The following is an 18,159-nucleotide window of genomic DNA, read 5'->3' on the forward strand; positions in this document are numbered from 1 at the left end:
TGACTGTTGCTGGGAAGGGTGGGTGTGCAGTTTCTGTAACTCCGTTCCTCGCACGAAATATCGTTTACACTTCATATCATTGTAAAAGTAAGAAATCATGACCCGAGATTTAAACCCGGGGTAACTTTTTTTCTAAGAGTTCCTTAATTAAGCGTTCACCTGATTGGATTCTGCGGTTTCACTTTACGTTAATATTAAAGGTTAAATATTTCTCTTTCTGTGCTTGCTAATTAGAGTAAAGGGCTTTTTAAACATTTAACTCCCATGAGTGATGAAGACAGAATTTCTCCATACAAAATCAATACACTATCAAGCAGACACGTAATAGGCATTTAGGGGACTATTAGTTGATTCAATGCCAAATTCTCTCAGCTGACATCGTAAGAATTGTATGGCAGATAGTAAGGAGAATTACGAATGAGATCTTGAGAATGAAAGGATTAAGCGATCTCTACACGGTTAAGAGCTCCGACCTTTTTATCAGCGAATCTAATACCTCGGCTCCAATAGTTCATATAAGATACTTAAAATTCGCCCTAAGATTTTTTTCACTAAATTTTTCATGAATCTCGAACAACTGATTTCGACTCTGATGGAAATGCTTTGATGCTGAAGCAAAAGCAATTCTTCTAAGGATTTAGGAAGCAGTTTTCCAGGAACTGTCGAGAGAACTGCTTTGGGACATTACTTAATATCGGCGCCTGTATAAACAGGCCTACATTACACACTTACTGTATTGTCCCGAGGGAAACAGTTAGTTAGGTATACAAAACTAGGGAAACAGGGAAACAGTTAGCTAGGTGAAAAAACTAACTAGTTTCCTGAGGGACCATACATAATTGTTATGTTATATATTTAGACTTTCCCATATGGCAAAAACATACAAATACAAATTGTATCCCGGTCGGGATACATTTTTATTACACGACTCGGGCAGTCAGAGGGCCGATAACTAAAATCAACCAATCAAAAGGCTCTATTGCCGGTCAATAGTCTCTCAGTATTGGACCAGGCACTGTCCCGAATGGTCCCGAATGATACCGCACTTGTCTCCCTTTGATCTTCAGTCGTATGATAAATCTCTTATTAACCAAGTTTGCACGGGACCTTACTGGAAGAATATCGGCCCTCGGTCTTTTTTGTACGGACCTCGCTACGCTCAGTCCGTACTGTCAGAACCTCGGGCCTTTATTCTTCCAGTTCAGCCCTCGCGCTTGGTTAATAAGATATATGTATTTGATCAGGGGCACGTTGACCAAGAATCAACCAATCACAGTGTCGTTGCCGGACGACAACTGTACTCGGTTGATTCGATATTTAAATAATTTTCATTCGTAACAACACCGCTCACGTTGCTCCCAACTCAACTTGTTTTTATCTCTTGCTACAACAACAACAACAACAACAAAGTCTTTATTCGCACTTTTTCATGAGGTTACTACAGATTACAAAAGTCAGAATATATAAGAAACAGTAAATTACATCAATAATCAAAAGTAAAATGTGCACAGTGACCAAAGTAACATAACTTTCGAGTTGGCCACTGTCACGTGTAATTAACTGGTGTATCTTAACATTTACACATGACTTACTTTACTTTAATTCTATATTTACACTAACCAAGGTATTTATACAAAGTTAATATTATAAACCAAGAGAAAAGAGAAATGAGTAAACAAGTAAATAAATGAATAAAAATTAAATTAAGTTTAAAAGAAGGAGAATTAATTTTTTTTTACATTGCAGTTGTATAAGTACTGATAGTAAAGGTGCCAAAGTAACAAGTATTGGTAGATACGCGAATTTTAATGAATCAAAAAAACAGAGACTAAGAACAAAGAAACTAAAGTAAACTGAGTCAATGCATTCTAAGAAGCAGATTGCGAATTTCGAAGATATAGCTTGAATTATTTGGAGAAGCGATAATAACATAATTTTTTTAGATGCAGTGGAATAGCCTCTCATATTTTCGGTGCAATGAAAGTAAAAGTAGAAGCTCCCTAATTGTTATGTGTTAGAGGCCTACGGAAGTTAAGGTTAGATACAAATCTAGTGTAATGGCTATCGAAGTTAGAAGCTAGAGGTAGAGTTCAAGAAAAAACTTGCCGGGATGCCTGTTGGATTGTTAATTATTTTATGTGCAAAGAGTGCTACACGAGCACGTGGCCCATAGCCACGAGCTGATATGTCAATTTACAACATAGTAACGGTTAAAAGTTTAGGAAGCGGGAAGGACACACAGTGCTCGTTTTCTTGAGTGAAAGTCTAGGTATATAACAATATTTAATATTTCTCGTAAAAAGTTTGGTGTCTAAACATGACCCTTAATATGTGATGTTATCTTTTTGTGAGAGAAAGGTTTCTCGCCAGCTATAGTGTCGGTTATTATTTGTCGTTTTTCAAGACGATTTCGCAGATTACATATTGATGATAACGACCTCAGTATGATCACTAATGCGGAAACGGAAGAAAAGAACTATGAACCACTACCTCGTTCTATGTGACGACTTAAATTGCTCTTACAAGCTTTTTCTTACCTTAAAATATTTTAAAAGTTTTGTTCAGATTTTTTAAATTTGAATTTCAGCACTCTAGGAAACTTGAATCGTATTCGATTGACGCCAGTTAAAGACTGTTGAATCAATTAAATGAATTAGTGGTAACGAGTTGCCAATAAACGAATTGGCTAATACTGCGTCTAAATGAACGCTGGGATTGGCCGAGCCAGTATCAGGTCGCTTAAGGGGTATGTTGTTCCGCGGCCTCGATCTTTGTCATTGTTGTATGAGATGCAAAGCCAGAAAAGCTTGGTAAACTCGCTTAGAAATTGTGTGTTTGCAAACCGTTCTTCTTTTCATGATGGGTTGGGGAAATCTTTTATCTGTGTGGGAATGTGAAAATGACCGTATTTTATCACAGTACAATTTACTTTATCCCCCCAGAAAGCTCTGGCAGTGAGTTTTCTACAGTCCCACTTCCCTCCCCTCCCCCCTTTTGTACTCTGTCGGAGACGAAAGAGTATAAAGGGAGAGCACAAACTTCCCAGTTAACAAATGCGTACTACCATTTTCAGTTCAGTGAGAAGCGACGAAAGTTTGGCGACCAAGTTTTGAGGTTAAAATATTATTTTTGTTGTTGTTGTTTTTGATATAGGCGAAGTGTCGTTTGACTTTTTTTCCAAGATGGGGCTCACGTTGATGGTTAACGGTTTAAACGGAGCCCTTTTTACAGTTGACGATTAAATTTTAGGTCATACATCGGTTAACGGTAATTTTTTGGAATGTCGTTTATAAGACCAACTAAACGCGCAAATTGGGCTGTCAAATTGGGCTGTCATTCTTCATAATGACGTGGTTGTTTAGAACTGTTAATTTGTAACACCTATTTGATAGAGATGACTATCGTTTTCCGACACCGGAAGTGTTTCCACACCGGAAGTCAGTTTGGTCGCGGAGTTAAAAGACTTACGTAAATGTATGAACAACAGATGTTGACCCCAGTTTAGGCAATCGTTTAGTTCTTAATTAAGGATATCTGAGACATTTGACGGCTAACATTGGCTTGCTTATTTGACGGTTGACGATAGAAATATTGAGTTTTTGACGGTTGACGGTTAATATTTTGGCCATTTCACGGTTGACGGTTAACCCCATTGAGACCCCCTTCCAAGTTTGACAGTTGGCGACCCACAGCTTTTGAGATTTGGTTACCAAACGAATAAAATTTCCCCTGACAACCTTATGGTCAAATCCCCGTCCCAAAACCTTGTCCGTGTCTTACCCAACTTAATCGTAGTAAATGTTTAGACAAGTTTAAAAATTCTTAGTCCTTAGAAAAGATAAACAAAGTGATATAACTAACTGACTTGACTAATGGCGACATTGCTTTTGAAAGGGTCTGATTGAATATGGCCGCTCCAATGGAATATACTGAGGAGCAATTGAATTACTACAGGATCTGTTGCATTGTCACCGATGTACTAGCTGAGGGCCTTCGAACAATCTTCAAACAAGAATGGGATAATCGCTACAAGGCAACCCTGGGAGAATGGAAAGATGCACCAAAAAATGGAATGGACTTTGAGAGCCATGAATCCCCACGAAACAGAAGAAGAAACGCCCTTCTCTTGAAAACTATGATCAATGGTGACAGAGCGGAATGGGATTGTACCATGCTGTTTTATGCCATTCTTTATTCCGATTCCATCTGCAGTCTCCATCCAGCTGTTCAGTCAAATGTGGATGATCTCAGAAAATTTCGTAATGAAGACTTTGCGCATAGACCACGAGGCTTCCTATCCAGCAGAGATTTTCAAGATGATATTTTAAAGGTGAATACTGCATTTCACGCACTCGGTCTCCCCACTCTACAAATCCGTGCAATCCAAACTCAGACAAGTTTCCCCACGAAAGAGTTAAGAAATGTTTTGAAGAAAGTTAACGACCTTCAACAGGAGGTTCAAAATAAGGAGACAAAAATTCAACAACAAAAAAAGGAACTTGTTGAAAAAGAAACAAGACTTGAAGAAAAAGACAAGGAACTTGAAAAAAAAGAGAATCAGCGGCAGACGCTTGAAGAACAGCTGCAAACCAAAGTTCCCCCATTTTGCATTCTCCCCCCTGAACCTGCACATGACGTCTCCCCTCGCGAATCTGATGTTGGTAAAATCATACAACATCTCAAAGCACTCAAAAGCTCCAACAATCACAGCTTAAGCACCTTGTACTTATCAGGAAACCCTGGAAGTGGAAAATCTCAGCTGGCTCGACTAGTAGCTAAGCAATTTTTCGACGAAAGCAAAGAAACTCCCTCTGGGATTTCATTTGTTATGACGCTTAATGCAGAAAATTCAGAGACACTTTTGGAGTCGTATGTCTCTTTCGCTCGAAACTGTAAATGTCCGGATTACTCAGTTACAGACACTTATAATTCCAAAGATCTGAACACAGAAAAGAAAATTGCAAGTCTCAAGACCCTGATAAGCGCAAAAATTGGGCTTTACACTTCGTGGTTACTGGTAGTTGACAATGTCACTAATCTGTCCCAGGTATATACTTATTTGGCAGATTTAGCCAACCAGCAATGGATGAGGGGCAAGTTATTGATAACAACGCAAGACACCGCGTCTATTCCTTTGACAAGTTCTTCCATTCAGCAAATATCAGTAAGTGAAGGGATGCTTCCTGACGATGCCAGCTCTTTGTTAAGGCTCCTTTCTGGTGTCACTGATGATAAGATGGAAAAAGAAATTGCACGGTATCTGGACTACCTGCCACTTGCTTTGGCCGGCGCCGCCGTCTATGTAAGACAAGTTCGGGAAGGTAAAATAGCTCCAAACTTCGGCTGGACCGACTATCTAAAAAAACTTGAAAAAGGACAGCGACGCACAACTGAGAACATTCTAGCCAAGACAAACCCAAGTTACCCAAAAACAATGACCACAGCAATAACACTCGCCTTGGAAAAGGAAATTAGTTCCGACAGAGTTATAAAGCACTTGTTCACTTTTCTCTCTCTTTGTGCGCCACAACCAATATTAAAAGATATTGCTGTCGAGTACGTTATGGAAATGGAAAAGGAATATGAAGATAAAGATGCAATTGGCGTAAAGATAAAGCGATGCCCATTGTTATTGTTTGACGAAGAGGAGAGCGGTGTGTACATTCGAGTGCATGGAGTCGTCCATTACGTTGCTAATTCAGTAACAAAAAAATGTACAAAGGATGAGAAAATCAAATCCATACTGGGAGCTGCTTTATCCCTCTCCAGATTTGAGGATCAAGATTCTCTAGTCATTGGCACGAGAATTGTCCCTCATTTGGCAAAAGTGATTACAGACGCAAACCCCTTCTTTTCTAAAGAAGGAATATCGCAAGTCGCTCATATTGGTGGATCGACTTTGCAGGACTATTCTAACGTCTTTACAACTCTCGGAAATATGTGCTGCGACCACTCTCAATATCCAGCTGCAAGAAGCTACTTTACAGCAGTCCTAGCAATCGCCGAGTTAAGAAACCCAAGTAATGAATTACAAAAAACCTTTATTTATAATAATCTGGGCCGTGTCCACGAGCAACTGGGTGACCTAAAGCAGGCAAAAGACTTTCACGAGCGAGCCCTGGATGTTCAGCTAAAAAAGCTCGGACCTGAGCATGTTTCTGTCGCAACGTCTTACAATAACCTGGGTCGTGTCCACGAGCAACTGGGTGACCTAAAGCAGGCAAAAGACTTTCACAAGCGAGCCCTGGATGTTCACCTGAAAAAGCTCGGACCTGAGCATGTTCATGTCGCAACGTCTTACAATAACCTGGGCCTAGTCCACGAGCAGCTGGGTGACCTAAAGCAGACAAAAGACTGTCACGAGCGAGCGCTGGATGTTTGGCTGAAAAAGCTCGGACCTGAGCATGTTGATGTCGCAACGTCTTACAATAACCTGGGCCTTGTCCACGGGCGACTGGGTGACCTAAAGCAGGCAAAAGACTTTCACGAGCGAGCCCTGGATGTTAAGCTGAAAAAGCTCGGACCTGAGCATGTTGATGTCGCAACGTGTTACAATAACCTGGGCCTAGTCCACATGCAGCTAGGTGACCTAAAGCAGGCAAAAGACTGTAACGAGCGAGCGCTGGATGTTAACCTGAAAAAGCTCGGACCTGATCATGTTTCTGTCGCAGCGTCTTACCATAACCTGGGCTTAGTCCACAGGCAGCTGGGTGACCTAAAGCAGGCAAAAGACTATCACGAGCGAGCGCTGGATGTTACGCTGAAAAAGCTCGGACCGGAGCATGTTAATGTCGCAATGTCTTACAATAACCTGGGCCTAGTCCACGAGCAGCTGGGTGACCTAAAGCAGGCAAAAGACTGTCTCGAGCTAGCGCTGGATGTTTGGCTGAAAAAGCTCGGACCTGATCATGTTTCTGTCGCAACGTCTTACAATAACCTGGGCCTAGTCCACAAGCAGCTGGGTGACCTAAAGCAGGCAAAAGACTATCACGAGCGAGCGCTGGATGTTTGGCTGAAAAAGCTCGGACCTGAGCATGTTGATGTCGCAACGTCGTACAATAACCTGGGCCGTGTCCACCAGCAACTGGGTGACCTAAAGCAGGGAAAAGACTGTCACGAGCGAGCGCTGGATGTTAAGCTGAAAAAGCTCGGACCTGAGCATGTTGATGTCGCAACGTCGTACAATAACCTGGGCCGTGTCCACCAGCAACTGGGTGACCTAAAGCAGGCAAAAGACTTTCACAAGCGAGCCCTGGATGTTCGGCTGAAAAAGCTCGGACCTGAGCATGTTCATGTCGCAACGTCTTACAATAACCTGGGCCTAGTCCACGAGCAGCTGGGTGACCTAAAGCAGACAAAAGACTGTCACGAGCGAGCGCTGGATGTTTGGCTGAAAAAGCTCGGACCTGAGCATGTTGATGTCGCAACGTGTTACAATAACCTGGGCCTTGTCCACGGGCAACTGGGTGACCTAAAGCAGGCAAAAGACTTTCACGAGCGAGCCCTGGATGTTCGGCTGAAAAAGCTCGGACCTGAGCATGTTGATGTCGCAACGTCTTAAAATAACCTGGGCCTAGTCCACAAGCAGCTGGGTGACCTAAAGCAGGCAAAAGACTGTCACGAGCGAGCGCTGGATGTTAAGCTGAAAAAGCTCGGACCTGATCATGTTTCTGTCGCAACGTCTTACAATAGCCTGGGCCTAGTCCACAGGCAGCTGGGTGACCTAAAGCAGGCAAAAGACTATCACGAGCGAGCGCTGGATGTTAAGCTGAAAAAACTCGGACCTGAGCATGTTGATGTCGCAATGTCTTACAATAACCTGGGCCTAGTCCACGAGCAGCTAGGTGACCTAAAGCAGACAAAAGACTGTCACGAGCGAGCGCTGGATGTTAAGCTGAAAAAGCTCGGACCTGAGCATGTTGATGTCGCAACGTCTTACAATAACCTGGGCGTTGTCCACGGGCGACTGGGTGACCTAAAGCAGGCAAAAGACTTTCACGAGCGAGCCCTGGATGTTTGGCTGAAAAAGCTCGGACCTGAGCATGTTGATGTCGCAACGTCTTACAATAACCTGGGCCTAGTCCACAAGCAGCTGGGTGACCTAAAGCAGGGAAAAGACTGTATTGAGCGAGCGCTGGATGTTAAGCTGAAAAAGCTCGGACCTGATCATGTTTCTGTCGCAACGTCTTACGATAGCCTGGGGCTAGTCCACAGGCAGCTGGGTGACCTAAAGCAGGCAAAAGACTATCAAGAGCGAGCGCTGGATGTTAAGCTGAAAAAGCTCGGACCTGAGCATGTTGATGTCGCAATGTCTTACAATAACCTGGGCCTAGTCCACGAGCAGCTGGGTGACCTAAAGCAGGCAAAAGACTGTCACGAGCGAGCGCTGGATGTTTGGCTGAAAAAGCTCGGACCTGATCATGTTTCTGTCGCAACGTCTTACAATAACCTGGGCCTAGTCCACGAGCAGCTGGGTGACCTAAAGCAGGCAAAAGACTGTCACGAGCTAGCGCTGAATGTTTGGCTGAAAAAGCTCGGACCTGATCATGTTTCTGTCGCAACGTCTTACAATAACCTGGGCCTAGTCCACGAGCAGCTGGGTGACCTAAAGCAGGCAAAAGACTATCACGAGCGAGCGCTGGATGTTAAGCTGAAAGAGCTCGGACCTGATCATGTTTCTGTCGCAACGTCTTACAATAACCTGGGCCTAGTCCACAAGCAGCTGGGTGACCTAAAGCAGGCAAAAGACTATCACGAGCGAGCGCTGGATGTGTGGCTGAAAAAGCTCGGACCTAAGCATGTTGATGTCGCAATGTCTTACAATAACCTGGGCCTAGTCCACGAGCAGCTGGGTGACCTAAAGCAGGCAAAAGACTGTCACGAGCGAGCGCTGGATGTTAAGCTGAAAAAGCTCGGACCTGAGCATGTTGATGTCGCAACGTCTTACAATAACCTGGGCCTAGTCCACAAGGAGCTGGGTGACCTAAAGCAGGCAAAAGACTGTCACGAGCGAGCGCTGGATGTTTGGCTGAAAAAGCTCGGACCTGAGCATGTTTATGTCGCAACGTCTTACAATAACCTGGGCCTTGTCCACGAGCAACTGGGTGACCTAAAGCAGGCAAAAGACTTTCACAAGCGAGCCCTGGATGTTCGGCTGAAAAAACTCGGACCTGAGCATGTTGATGTCGCAACGTCTTACAATAACCTGGGCCTAGTCCACGAGCAGCTGGGTGACCTAAAGCAGGCTAAAGACTGTCACGAGCGAGTGCTGGATGTTTGGCTGAAAAAGCTCGGACCTGAGCATGTTTCATGTCGCAACGTCTTACAATAACCTGGGCCATGTCCACGAGCAGCTGGGTGACCTAAAGTAGGCAAAAGACTTTCACAAGCGAGCCCTGGATGTTCAGATGAAAAAGCTCGGACCTGAGCATGTTGATGTCGCGACGTCTTACAATAACCTGGGCCTAGTCCACAAGCAGCTGGGTGACCTAATGCAGGCAAAGACTGTCACGAGCGAGCGCTGGATGTTTGGCTGAAAAAGCTCGTACCTGAGCATGTTTATGTCTCAACGTCTTACAATAACCTGGGCCATGTCCACGAGCAACTGGGTGACCTAAAGCAGGCAAAAGACTTTCACAAGCGAGCCCTGGATGTTCGGCTGAAAAAGCTCGGACCTGAGCATGTTGATGTCGCGACGTCTTACAATAACCTGGGCCTAGTCCACAAGCAGCTGGGTGACCTAATGCAGGCAAAAGACTGTCACGAGGGAGTGCTGGATGTTTGGCTGAAAAAGCTCGGACCTGAGCATGTTGATGTCGCAACGTCTTACAATAACCCATCGTCTGTGACTTTATTGCAATGAACGTTGGACTTTTCTCGGAGTATGGTTCCTCTAGAACCTATTAAGTTTAATTTCTAGTTTTGACATCGAAGTAATTCTTTAAAATTTGAAAATTGTTCATAGTTTAAATCATCACAACCATAGTAACTTTTGGCGTGCTGTACGTATTGTAATCTTTTACTTAGTAGGCTAATTATTAAAGGAGTTAAGTAATGGCACTTCTGTAGTCGATGGTGTTGTGTTTTGGTGGTTGAAAAGATTGGTTGTTTAACAATTGGTTCATGCTTTAGCGTGCACTATCGAGTTATGGAGCACGCGGGAAGTTTGGAGAGCACGAAAGAAGCGTAAGAGTTGCTCGAGGCGATAGCCGAGGGCAACTCTAGCTTCTTTCGTGCTCTCCAAACTTCCCACGTGCTCCATAACTCGATAGTGCACAGCTGAAAGCATGAACCAATTGTTTTAGAACATAGCCGGTAGAATTGTGCATCAAATCCGACGGGAAAAATGGACAACAATATCAGTTGAAGCGAATCGTGACGGCGCTGATGCCGCGTCTCCTTTTCCTTTGTTTTTCTCTTTTTCTGCCTCATTTCAGAACTCTAGCCCAAGGGAAAAGGTCGAAACATTGTCTTCGTTTTCGGACTAGTAGGCCGAGTTTCTTTTTGTATCCATTATTGTCGCGAAATATATTATTTTTCCCGCGCTAAGAATCGGCCGCTCGCGCGAAAAAAAATTTTCTGGCGAAGCGATTTGCTGACGCTGTCAGCGTGCACTATCGGGATTTTGAGCACGCTTACAAATATTGAATTTGATTGCGTGGTTCTGCTAGCTATGTTCTAATAGAACAATAGATAAAAGCTATGGTTCCGTTTGGCAAAAACCGCGCGAATGCACAGAATCCGCATGGCTCTAATCATACTCCATTTATCAGTCATTTTCGCGGTGTGAACACGAGCTTGTTGATACACAAACCTGAAAGAATCCGGGACAATCTCACTCCTACAGAACGATAAGCCATACGCTCACTTAAGGAACGTAAAGACATAATTATAAAACCCGCCGACAAAGGTTCTGGTATTGTTGTTATGGACACAATCTGGTACATCTATGAATGCAACAGACAACATTCTGACACTATATTGTATAAACGCTTGACAAACGACATCACTGCTGATATACAAAAACGTGTTACCTTTTTTGTTAACAGGATGCATAACGACCAACTCATCAACGAAACAACAAAACAATACCTCTTGCAGACTGACGTAAGACCAGGACGATTTTACATCTTACCCAAAATACACAAACCCGGTAATCCAGGACGCCCTATTGTCTCATCCAATAGCCACCCCACTGAACGAATATCCCAGTTTGTTGACCACTACCTCCAACCACTCGTTCACAAACTACCATCTTATATCAAAGACACCAATGACTTCCTCAACAAACTGTTTTACATTGGTAATTTGCCCCCTAATTCTTTACTAGTTACACTTGATGTTTCATCCCTCTACACCAATATCCCACATAACGAAGGTATTAATGCTTGTGACCATTTTCTGTGTACCTCCTCCAATACCCCTATTCCTACCGTCACACTTTGTGACCTCATTCGTATGGTTCTTACCATGAACAATTTTACTTTTAATGATGCTCATTACCTCCAAGTTCACGGCACAGCCATGGGTACCAAAATGGCCCTTCTTTCGCTAACCTTTCTTTCTTGGTCTTTTCGAACCTAACGCTTTGAAAAATGCCCCATGTAAACCCCACACTTGGTTTAGCTACTTCGACGATATCTTTATGGTCTGGACCGAAGGTTTAGATAACCTAAAAATTTTCGTCGATAATCTTAACAATATCCACCCCACCATCAAATTCACCAGCTCACACTTTTCCACTAATGTGGCTTTCCTTGACGTAAGTGTCTCTTTAACCACCTACGGTAATATCTCCACTGACCTCTACACCAAACCCACAGACAAACATATGTATCTATTGCACTCTTCTTGCCATCCATTACATACCAAAAAAGCCATTCCGTTCAGTCTAGCACTCCGCCTACGACGTATCTGTTCTACAGATAAAGCTTTTGAAACTCGCGCCGCTCAACTTACCTCATACCATCTCAAACGAGGTTAAAGCAATAAATTCGTCACCAAACAAATACAACGCGCCGCTGACATCTCCCGCACACTCACCTTACAAACTAAAGACGTAAAAAAACCTAACCGTATTCCATTTATAACTACTTTTAATCCGTCGCTTCCTCGCATCTCCAACATCATCAAAAAACACTGGCATCTACTGCAGTCTTCTAACCGCTGCAAAAAAGCTTTTCCTCAGCTGCCAGTTCTCGCCTTCAGACGCTCCCCCAACCTTCGCGACACATTAGTAACAGCCAAACTCCCCTTTAATTCCATCCTCAACTCCCCCCCGGCTCTTTCCGTTGTGGTAGAAACTGCGCTACTTGCCCCTACATCTCTGACGGTCTTACTAACTATACCCTTTTTCCTACCGGCGAAACACGTCCCATTAAATCTCACTTGACCTGTGACACTAAAAATCTTATCTACTTAATTCAGTGTAACCGCTGTAACTTACAATACATAGGAGAAACTAAACGACGTTTAAAAGACCGTTTTAATAACACCGCCGTACCATTGATAAACCTAACTCTAAATCTAAACCTACTACAGCGGCAGAACACTTCATTTCCTCTCCTAACCACTCTGCTCACGACATGGAGCTAATCGCCATCGAAAAAGTGTTTTCCAAGAGAGACTCGATACGCAAGGCCAGGGAAGCTTTTTTAATTTCAAGAGGCAACACTATTTATCCAGATGGCCTTAACCGCTCGCGAAGAAATGTATTAGTTTCTAGTTATTTATCCAATTTACCTTATTTCATTTCTATTTTTGCTAACTATTTCTATTTTTATTGTTATCTCATTGTCAATCAAATTAGTTTTACATATTTCCGCTGTTACATCATACAGCTATCTACGAAGGATCACCCCAATTCTCTGTTAATTCCCACTCCACATGAAGAAGGCTGGTTTGGCCAGCCGAAATATAGTGCTCCGTCTTAAAATTTATTTATCTACGTTGTATCGGTCTTGCCTCTATATTTATATTTCACACAAAATGAAGCACCAGTGTGGGCCAGTTTACGTAAAGAGCACAGAATTCGAATGTGTGAAATCCTAGCTACGCCACTACTTGCCAACCTAGAAAGCCCTTGTTTCCATAAGCATCAAAAAAGCTCTGTGTTATATTCGATGCCCAATCAACCAAGATAATGGTTTGAGAATTTGTGTAATGCTCTACAAAGCAAATCTACTTTTGTTTGAGGTGAACAGAGCCTGGCACTATGGGAGGTCGGTTAGAGCTCGAAAGACGATTGTCGCGTGTGGTTCGCAGCATCCTCCTGCGCGCATGTCTGGTGTTTGCCTCCACTGGCCTGAAAATGCCACGTCTCCTTCGCAGCCGTTCTTTAGCTAACAGCTCCTTCGTAACGAACAGTATTCCTTTCCCTTTGTTTGAGGGTATAGACCCTTACAGATTGCGCTAGTAAAAGTGGAACATTATTATTATTTTTTTAATTTTTTTCTTTGCCTAAGTTCCTTTGTTTACTGAAAAGTCTGAAATTAAGTGGAGTGCTGGTGCTATTAATCATGTTAAAACCGTGTCTTGTGAAATTCACATCATGCTCAACAAGATATTATGCCAGTCAACACTAAGTTTGAGTTAGATTCTGGGCGCTTTTTTTTCAGGTGAACATTGCACTTATCGCATTTCTGGTTTTCTTGCTTTTGGAAAAAGGTCTTCAGATTTCTACTCTCTTACTCAAAAGTTTTTCAAGAAGTCATCTTTGTCTTTACTCTCATTTTTGCCTTCCCTTTTTGAATCCTGTCATTTTGTCTTTTTCCCTATAACATATGAGTAACTCTTCCTGGACACAATTACAGTTCACTGCAGCAAAAAGTATCATTAGCAAAAATAACACCTACTCTTGTCGCAATGTCATTTAGATGACAAACAGTGAGGTAACGGAATGATTGATTTGCATTGCAAATATGTTTTCACTCGATGAAGTAATAATTGTCTATGTTCTGTCAGGAACTTCGAACAAAGAGCTCCGAGCTTCGATTACCTATCTGGCTTAAAATTACGACTTTTTGGTACGACAAATAGTTTCGTAACATGTGTCAGGTAATTCTAAAGCCGGACAGCCGGCGACCGGACAGCAACCACATACCAACTGAGTAGGATGTGAAGTAACAGAAGGTCATGTCTTTCAAGAGCTCAAGTAAGTTATCTAGTTTCATTCTCCTACACTCAATAATTATGTTACCAACAATTTAGAGCCCTTTACTGGAGCCTCGGCTAAATATTAAAGGATATAATGCATCGATGGGCCTGTCTCGCCTATGATTCATTTCTTCTAATTTATCGGTGAAACAAACAGTGTGCGGAAACTTGTCACGGGTATAATTTATGTGAACACTGAATGAAATTGAAAGCTACAATATTCCATAAGTCTAATTCACTACGTTTTGCATGCACAAGTTTTTGTCCGAAAGGAAATTCAGTAGTAATTAGGGCAATTTGAAAATAATCGTAATCTAGCGACACCTAATCACCGCAAAGATTCCATAACTAAACCCTTTCATGCATCAGCTTTGTCGGGAGAAATATCGATCTCCAGCACATGAAAACGTTATTCCTCAGCGAATGATATCAGCAAACCTTTAAAACTTCGGTTTCTTAGGGTCCACTCATTAGTTATGTAACATTATTTACTCTAAAAATCGCGCCTTGCCATCTCGCACTTTGAGCCTAGGTTTAATTTTCTCATCTTTTCCCTTGTACGGCAGCTGCGCATTGGTAAAGGAACTGCTTTAGCTTTATAATAGAGCATCAAAAACTTCAATATAGAATTAAAAAAAAATACTGGAAATTCACCGCCCATTAGTGGGGGTATCGTTAGAATAAAAAAAGGCCTTAAGGTGGGGAGGAGGGGAGAGAAATTGTTTTAATGTGACACAACCAAAATACTCCGAAGCCCCCTCCCTTTTGATAAATAATGACCGATCCCTGAACAAGGATTATGATCTAATTTACTTTAACAATCGCACTTTGCTGTCTTCTCACACTTTGAACCCATGTTCGGAAAGAGTTCCATATAACCCCAGCATTAAGTATGCATTCCATTTCATAAAGACTAAATATAAAGGTTTCTTTGCAATACTCTATGCATAATTAATGTATGGTATTCTATGGAACTCTTACCCCCATGTTCAATTTCCTCCTATTTTTTCTTGTACGGCGGCCCTGCTTTGGCAAGGGAACTGTTTTAGCTTTTTAACACTGAGTCAAAATCTTTCATTTAGAATTCAAAGGACTGAAATACAATAAATACGGCTGTCTGCATTTTTTATATCATTTATGGACCATACACGTTTTCGTAACTCCTAGCAAGTTGTTAAGCCATGCTGTTTTAGATCTCTTATTCAGGAACCAGAGTCATTAGTTATAGACTAAAGGGGGAGGGGGTGGAGGATTATGGGCGATCATTTGGTTTGTAGGGAGAACAGAGAGGGAACTAGTCGTCGCCGACTGGGTATAAAGGGAGAGAACTATAGAAAAATGACTGCCAGCCAATTATTTGTCAATGATGGAGGGGTGGAGGAGGGGGGGATCATAAGAATGTTACAAAGTATTACCGGGGATCAGATAAATGTAATTATGACAGTCAAGATTCTCTGACTCCCTCCTCCCCCTCAGGCGATAAATAATGGCCGGTCCCTGATTTCATTCCTCTGAAACCTGCTCTGAGATTTTTGTGAAACTTTACTTTTTGTTTGTTTATCTTATAGAAGCGAAAATTTGAAAATAAAAAAGGGGAAAGTTTTTGAAATAAAGAAAGGGGTAAAATTTTGAAATAAAAAAGGGAGGGGGGGGGGGTCCCGGGGCTCGTTTAGGAACTGTAGTACTCATATAATTCCTATAATATCACAACAATTAAATTTACGAGTACTGGCTAAATTTGCGTTTCCGAAAATTGTTCCTTTTCCTTCGCCGAGAATTGGAGTTTAAATTTATTTCAGGGGAAGAATGACATTGCTCAATTCCGAGAAATAGAAAACTGGCAATAGTTTACCGTGCTGAAAAAACCGCAATTGTTGATGTGCGTGTGCTATTTATGTGTCGAATCAGTTATGCGCTGGAAGGATATTCCATGCAATACTTTGGCATGTCTTTCAAACAGTTTTTCTCGCGGAAGGAGAGACTCCCACAGAGGTACAAGGTAGATGAACGAAAGGAGAAAAACAGTTGATTTGTACCTTTATCCTCCGTTTTTGACCAGACCCTCACTGTTCTATAGCTATCCTGACTCATCTATAGGAAATTACTACTTCTCAAAGAGGAAATGGATTTGAGTCGTACCCAAAGAACATTGGAATAATTTTCGAAGGTTTTTTAGTCCGAATCGAAGATATGGTGATAGAAACCCGTATATTTCTCCACTTCCCTCCGATCCCCCATAATCCCCCCATACCCCCTTTCCCCCTTCCCCTCCTGATCCCCCCTCCCCGAACTAATCTGCATCGTTCTTTCTTTCAACGTTACATTTACACTGTTGTAATTTTCTTCATGTGTATCACCCACCAGACGATCAAGAAAGAAGAGAGGCATGGTACGTTATTGATCATGAACAAGTTTATAAAATCAAGTTCATTGAGAAAGATGCTCTTAATTCAGGTTATTTTATGATTTTATAGCGTGTTTTGCAGGTTTCTGGGCAGCTTAAACATCTTGCGGGAATTATCTTGTGGATTCGCCTTTTTGCTTTCCGTTTTGTTCTTTAAGTTTTGTTTGCTGGTTTTTATTTTCGTGATTATTTTGTTTGTTTGTTTCTCTTTTACTTTAAATGAGTTTTTTTCCTTCATAGAAAAAATCTGCAGTGGAGTATAACTGAAATTTTCGTTAGGAAGTTATTAAATCGATTTTCTGCTAGTCAGTCAAACATAAACGAGAAACGACAAAACGCCACATGAGTAAAATTTCAAATTTACCAAATTATGCAGAGGGGAGCAACTCAATCAAGGTTAATCAGTGAGGGATATTTAGAATTTAGAATGTGTCAAACTCGATTAATGAGATAGTTCGAAGCGAACTCGGCGGTGGTAACCATTTCTGAGCTCGATGTTTTGACCGCAATCAGAAAGTTGAACCCCCGCAAGGCTGCGGGTCCCGATGGGATACCTAGCTGGGTGTTTAGGGGATATGCTGACTTTATAGCTCAACCAGTGACTTCCATCCTTAATTGTAGCTTTGCTGAGCAACAACTTCCCCCATCTTGGAAGCTGGCGGATGTGGTACCCATTCCTAAACAGAAACCTGTCGAAGTCATCAACAAGCACTTACGACCCATTTCCCTGACACCAATAATTTCCAAATTAGCCGAAGACTTCGTGGTATCTGCGTTCATCGGTCCGGCTGTGTTGAAAATTATCGATCCCGACCAGTTTGGACCCTTACCGAAATCCTCCACGGCCCTAGCCATGACGTCCATGCTCCATCACTGGACGCACGCAACTGATGGCACGGGATCTGCAGTCAGGGTGGTCCTGTTTGACTACCGCAAAGCTTTTGACTATATTGACCATCAACTGCTCACTCATAAAATTTACAGTCTTGATATGCCTCGGGTTGTAGCACGTTGGGTTGTCGACTTCTTAGTGCATCGCTACTAACGCAGAAAATTATCTGCTGACTGTTTCTCTGAGTGGGGCCCCGTACCAGCTGGTGTACCTCAGGGGACAAAATTGGGGCCATGGCTCTTCTTGCTAATGATAAGCGATCTAAGAATTCCCCAGGTTCAAACTTGGAAGTACATTGATGACACGACGGTGGTAGAGATCGTCCCGCGTAACGCATTAGGTGACGCCCAAACCGCTGTTAAAGTGGTGGAGGATTGGTCCAGAGCACAGAAGATGCAGCTTAACGCTGACAAATGCAAAGTTATGGTCATCGACTACAAAAGGCAGAAACACCATTTCATTCCCCTCTTGGTAGATGGCAAAGAATTAGAGACGGTAGAGTCGGCTAGGATCCTAGGCGTGACTATTTCGTGTAACCTTAAGTGGAACAATCACATCAATGATGTTATAAAAAGAGCAAACAAGCGATTATACTTTTTAGTCCTCCTGAAGAGAGCCAGCCTTCCAGCGGATGACATAATTAATTTTTATTGTATAACTATACGTCCTGTTCTGGAATACTGCGCACAAATATTCCATCTTGCGTTAC

General features: G+C 42.4%; 1 pseudogene; it reads left to right on the forward strand.

Annotated features, from left to right (window-relative positions):
• Positions 1 to 640: 640 nt before the first annotated feature.
• LOC148730308 (uncharacterized) lies at positions 641 to 10,051 on the forward strand (annotated as a pseudogene).
• Positions 10,052 to 18,159: the final 8,108 nt, after the last annotated feature.

This window comes from Stylophora pistillata, chromosome 5, assembly GCF_964205215.1.
Source record: "Stylophora pistillata chromosome 5, jaStyPist1.2, whole genome shotgun sequence".
NCBI lineage: Eukaryota > Metazoa > Cnidaria > Anthozoa > Scleractinia > Pocilloporidae > Stylophora > Stylophora pistillata.